Source organism: Larus michahellis, chromosome 3 (genome assembly GCF_964199755.1).
Source record: "Larus michahellis chromosome 3, bLarMic1.1, whole genome shotgun sequence".
NCBI lineage: Eukaryota > Metazoa > Chordata > Aves > Charadriiformes > Laridae > Larus > Larus michahellis.
The window spans coordinates 121724451-121732496 of NC_133898.1; positions in this window are offsets into that span (position 1 = coordinate 121724451).

Consider the following 8046-nt stretch of genomic DNA (forward strand, 5'->3'; position numbering starts at 1 on the left):
GATAAGTTTGAAGTGGTGCCTGGGCATTATTTGGGAAAGTGCTTGTTGGGATGGGCTAAAAACATGCTGTTGACTGTGCTATTTAGCTGTGAGAAAAAGTAAGGCCCAATTGCCATAGTTCTGTTTTGTTTACTAGTGTAGGTGTAGCCTGGGAGAGTAGAGTCCAAGGAGACATGAGGATAATATACAAAGAACTGCGAGATTAAATAGAATGCCATGACCTGAGGACCGAAGAAAAGCAGGGAAGAAAAATGCTGGGATTCCTCTCAACTCCAGGAGGTGTCAGGTCTAAAAACCTGGGAAGCATCTTACCAAGAAATATTTAATAAGCCATCAAAGCCATTATATTTTGTCATCAAAGTGTATCCAGCGAACAAAGGTATACAATGTTTGCCAAAAGTAAGGATATGAAATATGAATCTGAGGAAGTCTGAAAAACACTATTCATTTTTACGTATGCTGGAAAGCATTGATTCTACTGGTTTCATACTGGAACAGGTCTAGATTATGTCAGTTTAGGGAAAACATTCAAGAAAGTGGTGTTATTTCCAGTGATTCTTCTAGTGGAATTTCAGAGATTTTTTTCTTACAAAGGAGGAGGATAAAGATTTGATAAGGGAAGGAAAATAGAAGATTATACTATTAGTATTCCTACAAAACTGAGAAATGTTCATCCACTGACAAGAATTTATGAAAAGAGAACTACTCTCAGAGAAAAAATTCAAACCAAAAGCATGATCTTAAGTATGTGGAAGAAGAATGTAACTTCTTTACTGCAATACCACTTTGGAATTTCCATATTAAACAAGGGAAAGAAACTTAAAAGGAAGAACTCCAAGCTTAACTGAATAAATAACCTTGTCAGAAAATACTATTAAAATAAGCAGAACATTAACAATGAATAAGAAAAAGGAGCAGATCAGCAAAAAAGTTAGATCTTGGAAGGGTTAAGGGAGAACTGCCAAAACTCCAGAGGGAAAGTATGAGTTGAGTACTGTAATAAAAAGAAAACCAAGGAAGGACAGGAGGAAAGGAGCTGATAGAAAGATACTGTTAAGCTTGGTCTGAAAATTAAATTGACATCAACCTCAATTCTCACTATCAAAGCTTGGGGCACATGTAGGAACAGAACTGCTTTGGAACTTTCTGGTGATACAGAGAGGTACTCGGCAATGACAGTGCCCTTAGAGATAGTGAGCTACTCAGCAAAAGCAGCAAACCTAAAAATTTGACTGAATCCTATGACATCTTTCCATGGATCTAGCCTATAGTCAACACAGAAGAGACTAGAAGGTTACCCAGGAAGGAACTAAATGATCTTAAGAACTAGAACATTAGGAATATCATGGATTCCAGTAGTACAAAGAGAAAGGTCATTCATTTAAGAACAGATAGAAGGAACTTCTGCTTTAAGCTAGAAACCTGTATATTGGGAAAAAAAAGAGAGGAAGGGAATTATTTATATATATCATTTGTGGGCAGGATAACTGTGAATTATAACTGAGCTGTGGTGTAAGTGGAGAGCAGCTGCCATCTTAGGCTCTACTGGTGAAAATATTTGTACCAATGATAGGGATGTATTACCTATTACTCATTAGAATACGACAGTAATTATTGATTATTTTCCCTGGTACTTTGGAAACCTCATGTAGAACATTCTAAGCACTTCTTGTTACCCATATTCAGCAAATGTGAATTCAACCTAGATGGAATGGAAAGACTATTATGATCAATATGGAAAAAAGAAGTGTGTTTTCAAGAGAGGACAAAGCAGCCTGACGCGTCTGTCCTAGAAAGGTCTGAGAGGGCTATGACTGATCCCTGTAAATCCACAGGAAGAGAGAAGAGCCATACAGGCTTAAGGATGAAGTTGTTACAGGCCCAGAGTAAAGCAGTCAAAGGTACATCAAGGCTAAAGACTGGAAATTATGCATCAGCCTTTGTAGAGGAATGGTGGTATCTAAAGAGACAAAACCACACATCTTAGAGCCCAGTTTAATACATTTATGACTAGCATAAGAAAACACAGTTTCTTGTGATGGCACGTAGGACTCTGATCCTAAGGATTTCAATTGCCCTTTCCAGTTTTATGCTTTAGAAATGCTGCAGAACTTTGCTAAGCAGAAATTGAGAGAACGATGAAAATGCACAGTGGTTACTTCCTTGACAAGATCAGTAGACTAAATTCACAGAGTTCTTGCAGAAAAACTTTTCTGTTTGCTTACATTTATACCGAAGGTTAAACATTACCCTGAAAGGTGAAGCTCCTCATTGCAACATCGGATGGTATTTTTCCTCAAACACTAATGGATTTTTAAAAAACAAAATGGCAAAAAATCCCGCTAAAAACCTACACCAAAGATTTCAGGAATGTTGTTTCTAAAATAAGAACTGTGTTTAGTGTCAACAGCTGACAAGTATGCAGAAAAACACAGATTGTTAAACTGTTATGACATTGAAATACTCAGGCCCAGTATTGCACTTTTTATGTTTTCTTATTAGATGCATGATTATGTCAGGGAATACATAAACAGAGAGGAAGACAAAAAGCAAGATTTTTAAAGGCACCAAGAACAGTTTGTCAATGGGAATTAGGTGCCTAAGGGGTATTACCGCTTTGCATATAGATTCCATAATCTTTGCAATTAACGATGTACATTGGGCTATCAGTATAGGCAGAAATGCATGCAATCATAGTAATAAATCCTGGAGTTCTGTCAGTGCAACTGCTTTACAATTGGATACATTCTTTCTCTGAGAGATTCTTTCCCTTAAAATCTTTAGTCAAATTTTGCCTTGACTAAAGAAATTGGCCATCATTGCACCGCAGATAAAAATCCGTGCTTTTATAATGCAAAAGAATATTGAAACAGACTTGTTTTTCCACAATGACTGGAACTAGTAGAAAACATCAGTTTTCAAGAAGGTATCTAGTTTAGTGTGACAACGTTATTCTTCTAAACTACCTGATAAACCCAAGTTAGGCAGTCTGCTCCCAAGAACTCTGCCTATATAAAACACTGTTTTTATTAAACATTCCATAGTATTAATTAATGTAGAGGAATGGTGTTTAAAATAATTTCCTCTAAGCTATGTAATAAGGTCTGGAGTAAGTGGTGGACAAGATTTAAGGAGAATCATTCCCACAGATGTAGATTTCAACACTGTAAGAGCCACCCACGGATCATCCAAACTTTCTTTAGCAGGAGGGTTAGCCACTTCCGAGAGTCACACCTTGCCAGGTCCCATTTTGCCCTTCACTGGCTTTTCTCCCAAAACACTTGTAAAAAATTTTTCTTACAGTGGGGCTTTTTATTAAGAAAACCAACCTCCTTGATTGCTGTTTATTAGAATATGCTTGATAGTTTGTACCATTCTGTGGCAAGAAAAGAATTATGAGGAATAGAAAGCATTTCAATGAACTGCTGAATGACAGCAGAACTCATCAAACTCTCTTTGAACTTTAATTTATCTTTCTATTGTAATTCCGGCAATGTGATGGCCATGCAAAGAGCTTCATAGAGCACTTAATATTGTAAACAAATGTTTACACTTTACTGGTAGAAAGTAGCAACTGTTCTCATATTTGCAGGGGAGTCTATTAATCTATTATGATGTCATTAGCTCTGATAATTCCTATTAATATTTTAATTTTTTTTTTTCCATCGGCTTACAGTTAGCTACTTATGTCAGCCTAGGAATGATTTCCAAGTGATGTGGAAGGACAACATGTACATTTTATTTCTTTAGCACAGGCATAAATTCAACAGTGAAAAACTCATGATGTCATAAACATAGTTAAAAGAGAGACGTATTTAAGTTACATATTTATTGGTGTTTGATATAGAGTCATAAAAGTTAATTATGGAAAAGATCTGAGCCAAGATTTTGAAAAATGGTGATTATTAAAATGAGGCTGCCTAACTGTGCTAAATATGAGTGCATATTTAACCAATTAAAGTAAACACAACAGAATTTTTTTCAGAAACTAGTAGCCTCCATTAAATTTTAAAAAGCTGATTAAAAAGTTAGCTGCGATGAAAATCAGGCTACTAGTTTCTAATACTAAACACTGACTTGGGAACCTAACTTTTTTTAAAAAATTGGCCTTGTTAGACTAATAACTTATTGCCACTCAGTGGTACCTTTCATTCTTTTTTCGTGTTGTATTTTTAAAGGCACTAGTGAGATGCTTTGTGTTCATTAATATATTTCGAAAACTGTGGCGTAAATTAGTTCTTGGCCACAACAGTGAAATTTCTTCAAGTATCCGAAATGGCTTAACGGCAATAATTCTTGACATGCCATTTCACTGCATGTGAAATGGGTGCCCTGTGTTGACTGGGAATTCATGTGAAACTCTGGAGAGGCGCACAGGCTAAGAACAATTACTTCTGGGGCAGAGCAGTAGCTGCTTCCATGGAACATCTCCAAGAAAGGTCATGAAGTTCAACAAGGCCAAGTGCAAAGTCCTGTGCCTGTGTCGGGACAATCCTCGTTATCAATACAGGCTGGGGGATGACATGATAGAGAGCAGCCCTGCAGAAAAGGACTTGGGGTGGATGAAAAGCTGGACATGAGCCAACAATGTGCGCAAAGCCCAGAAGGCCAACTGCATCCTGGGGTGCATCAGAAGAACTGTGGCCAGCAGATCCAGAGAGGTGATTCTCCCTCTCTACTCTGCTCTCATGAGACCCCACCTGGAGTATTGCATCCAGCTCTGGAGTCCCCAACATAAGAAGGACATGGACCTGTTGGCGCGGCTTCAGAGGAGGGCCACAAAGATGATCCGAGGGCTGGAGCACCTCTGCTATGAGGACAGGCTGAGAGAGTCGGGGTTGTTCAGCCTGGAGAAGGGAAGGCTCCGGGAAGACCTTATAGTGGCCTTCCAGTACCTGAAGGGGGCCTACAGGAAAGATGGGGAGGGGCTGTTTGCAAGGGCATGTAGCGATAGGGCGAGGGCAATGGTTTTAAACTGGAGCAGGGTAGGGTTAGATTAGACATTAGGAAGAAGGTCTTCAAAATGAGGGTGGTGAGACACTGGCCCATGTTGCCCACAGAGGTGGTGGAGGCCCCATCCCTGGAGACATTCAAGGCCAGGCTGGATGAGGCTCTGAGAAACCTGATCTAGTTGAAGATGTCCCTGCTTACTGCAGGGGGGTTGGACTAGATGACCTTTAAAGGTCCCTTCCAACCCAATACATTCTATGATTCTAAAGTAAGCAGTGCCACCAAAAATTCTTTGTCTTTGAATTTGCATTCATTTTAGTACAATGTATTTCTGCAATTATAGACATTAAAAACAATGCATGGCATCAATTATTTCTGCATCAGTAAAGCTGCTGAGATAACAATTTTGTAGTGTCTTGCTACAATCCAAGTATCAATACTGGTTTTTAACCAAAATAGAGGGAAGGGCAATTTTAGATTGTTATCAGTCATGATAACAAAGCTGAGAGAAAGCAGCAAAACCCACCTTTGAAGCTGGGTGAACGATTAGGCAGCAAAGTTGCACTGAGCTCTGCCCTGCTCTGGCTCTGCTTGGGAGCAGAATCCTATTACCAAGTTCAAGATTATCTCCATGCACTGCAGTCCTCACTACACAGATATATTCCAGGCTGAACTCAGTCTAACTGAGGAAGCGGTCAAGGAGCAAAGTGCATTGGATAAAAAGAAGAAAGATCAAAGTAAAGAAACTCAGCATAAACTTCTTAATGTAACAGATAATGAAGGCATTAAAAAAGAAGAAACTAAATAAATAATATTTTGATATGAGGGCATTTGCCACAATACAGTTGATTAACAGAATCTATTTTACTAGATAAAAAAGAGCCAGACCTGATGGAAAGAACTTCAAGGGCTATCAGGGCAGGCTCTATTACAACTGACATGGTCTCATGGAATCATAGAATGGTTTGGGCTGGAAGGGATCTTAAAGATCATCTAGTTCCAATGCCCCTGCCATGGGCAGGGACACCTTCCACTCTCTTATCACTCTTATATGCCACCACCAGTATGTTCCATGGAATTAGACAAGGATGTTTCATGTTCTAAAAAACCTGCATAACTAAATGCTTTATTATGGTTCTTCTTATACTAATTTTTGTCAAATGCACTGCCAGCATTACTGGAGCCTCTGGACATTGTTGGCTTTCTGAACTACAGGGCTGTCATTTGACAAAAGCATAACCTGGGGACATAAACAAATGAAAGCCAACAAATGTGACCACTGCTTCCATGCTGATTCTTTGTTTGGTAGCCCAGCTGAAGACAGCAGATGATGTTTTCAGAGTTGAGGAGTAAGCACATACTCTTCACTGGCTAAAAAACTGGCTGGGTGGCCATGCCCAGAGAGTAGTGATTAATGGGGTGAAATCCTCTTGGCGGCCGGTCACCACTGGTGTCCCTCAGGGCTCAGTGTTGGGGCCGGTTTTGTTTAATATCTTTATCAATGATCTGAACGAGGGGATTGAGCGCACCCTCAGTGAGTTTGCAGATGACACCAAACTAGGTGGGAGCGTTGATCTGCTTAAGGGTAGGAAGGCTCTACAGAGGGACCTGGACAGGCTGGATCAATGGGCCAAGGCCAACTGTATGAGGTTTAATAAGACCAAGTGCCGGGTCCTTCATCTTGGTCACAACAACCCCAAGCAACGCTACAGGCTTGGGGCTGAGTGGCTGGAAAGCTGCCCAGCAGAAAAGGACCTGGGGGTGGTGGTGGACAGCCAGCTTAACATGAGCCAGCAGTGTGCCCAGGTGGCCAAGAAGGCCAACAGCATTCTGGCTTGTCTCAGGAATAGTGTGGCCAGCAGGAGCAGGGAAGTGATGGTGCGTCTGTACTCGGCACTGGTGAGGCCTCACCTCGAGTGCTGTGTTCAGTTCTGGGCCCCTCTGTACAAGAGGGACATTGAAGTGCTGGAGCGTGTCCAGAGGAGAGCTACCAGGCTGGTGAGGGGTCCGGAGACCAGGGCATATGAGGAGAGGCTGAGGGAGCTGGGCATGTTTAGCTTGGAGAAGAGGAGGCTGAGGGGAGACCTCATCGCCCTCTACAACTCCCTGAAAGGAGGTTGGAGAGAGGTGGGTGTTGGCCTCTTCTCCCAAGTAAATAATGACAGGACCAGAGGAAATGGTCTGAAATTATGTCAGGGGAGGTTTGGATTAGATATTAGGAGGAATTCCTTTACTGAAAGAGTGGTCAGGCACTGGAACAGCCTGCCCAGGGAGGTGGTTGAGTCACCATCCCTAGAGGTGTTTAAGAAACGTCTAGATGTGACACTTCAGGGCATGCCCTAGTGGCAGAGATTGTAGGTTGTTTGGTTGGACTTGATGATCTTAAGGGTCCTTTCCAACCATGAAGATTCTGTGATTCTGTGATCACAGTGTTACAAGTAGAAAAATGATTAAAGTAAAGCATAGAAAAAATGATGTGGGAAATTACTGATTTACCTACCCCATTCAAAAAAAAAAATTTAGGTGTACACTAGATACTAAATTTTGTCCTTGTCTATGAGACTATTTTCCTACTGAAGCGCAAGTATTTTACTTTCAACTACCTGAAACTTCCTAGGCTTGTAAAGAGACACCCTACACCAGAAGACTCCATATCATAGCAATATGCTGAATGCTAAACCACCTCCAGTTTGCTGTTGACTTTTCTTCCTCTTGATTTACATCCTATGTAACATTTAACATTTTAATGGCATTTAGTTACCTACAGCTATGCAATTAAAGTGGGATTATTTTCACCAAACTTCAGGTATCTATAATCTTAAATTGGCCATCTAGATTAATCTCACCAAACCTTTCTAATACAAATACATGTATTTCATCTAGAACCCAGGTTCCTCCCATAACTAATGGGAGAAAAAGAGACCTCATGAGTAGAACTCATCTCCTAGTTAAAAATAGAGCAGGTGACTTGTGCTAAACATGCCTACTTCTTTCCACTGAATATTAAACTATCTTGGACAGCTGGTTCAGATTTTAATGCTACACACTAAATATTTATAAGATGCAGTCTCCTAAATTCCAAAGTATAAAGAGATT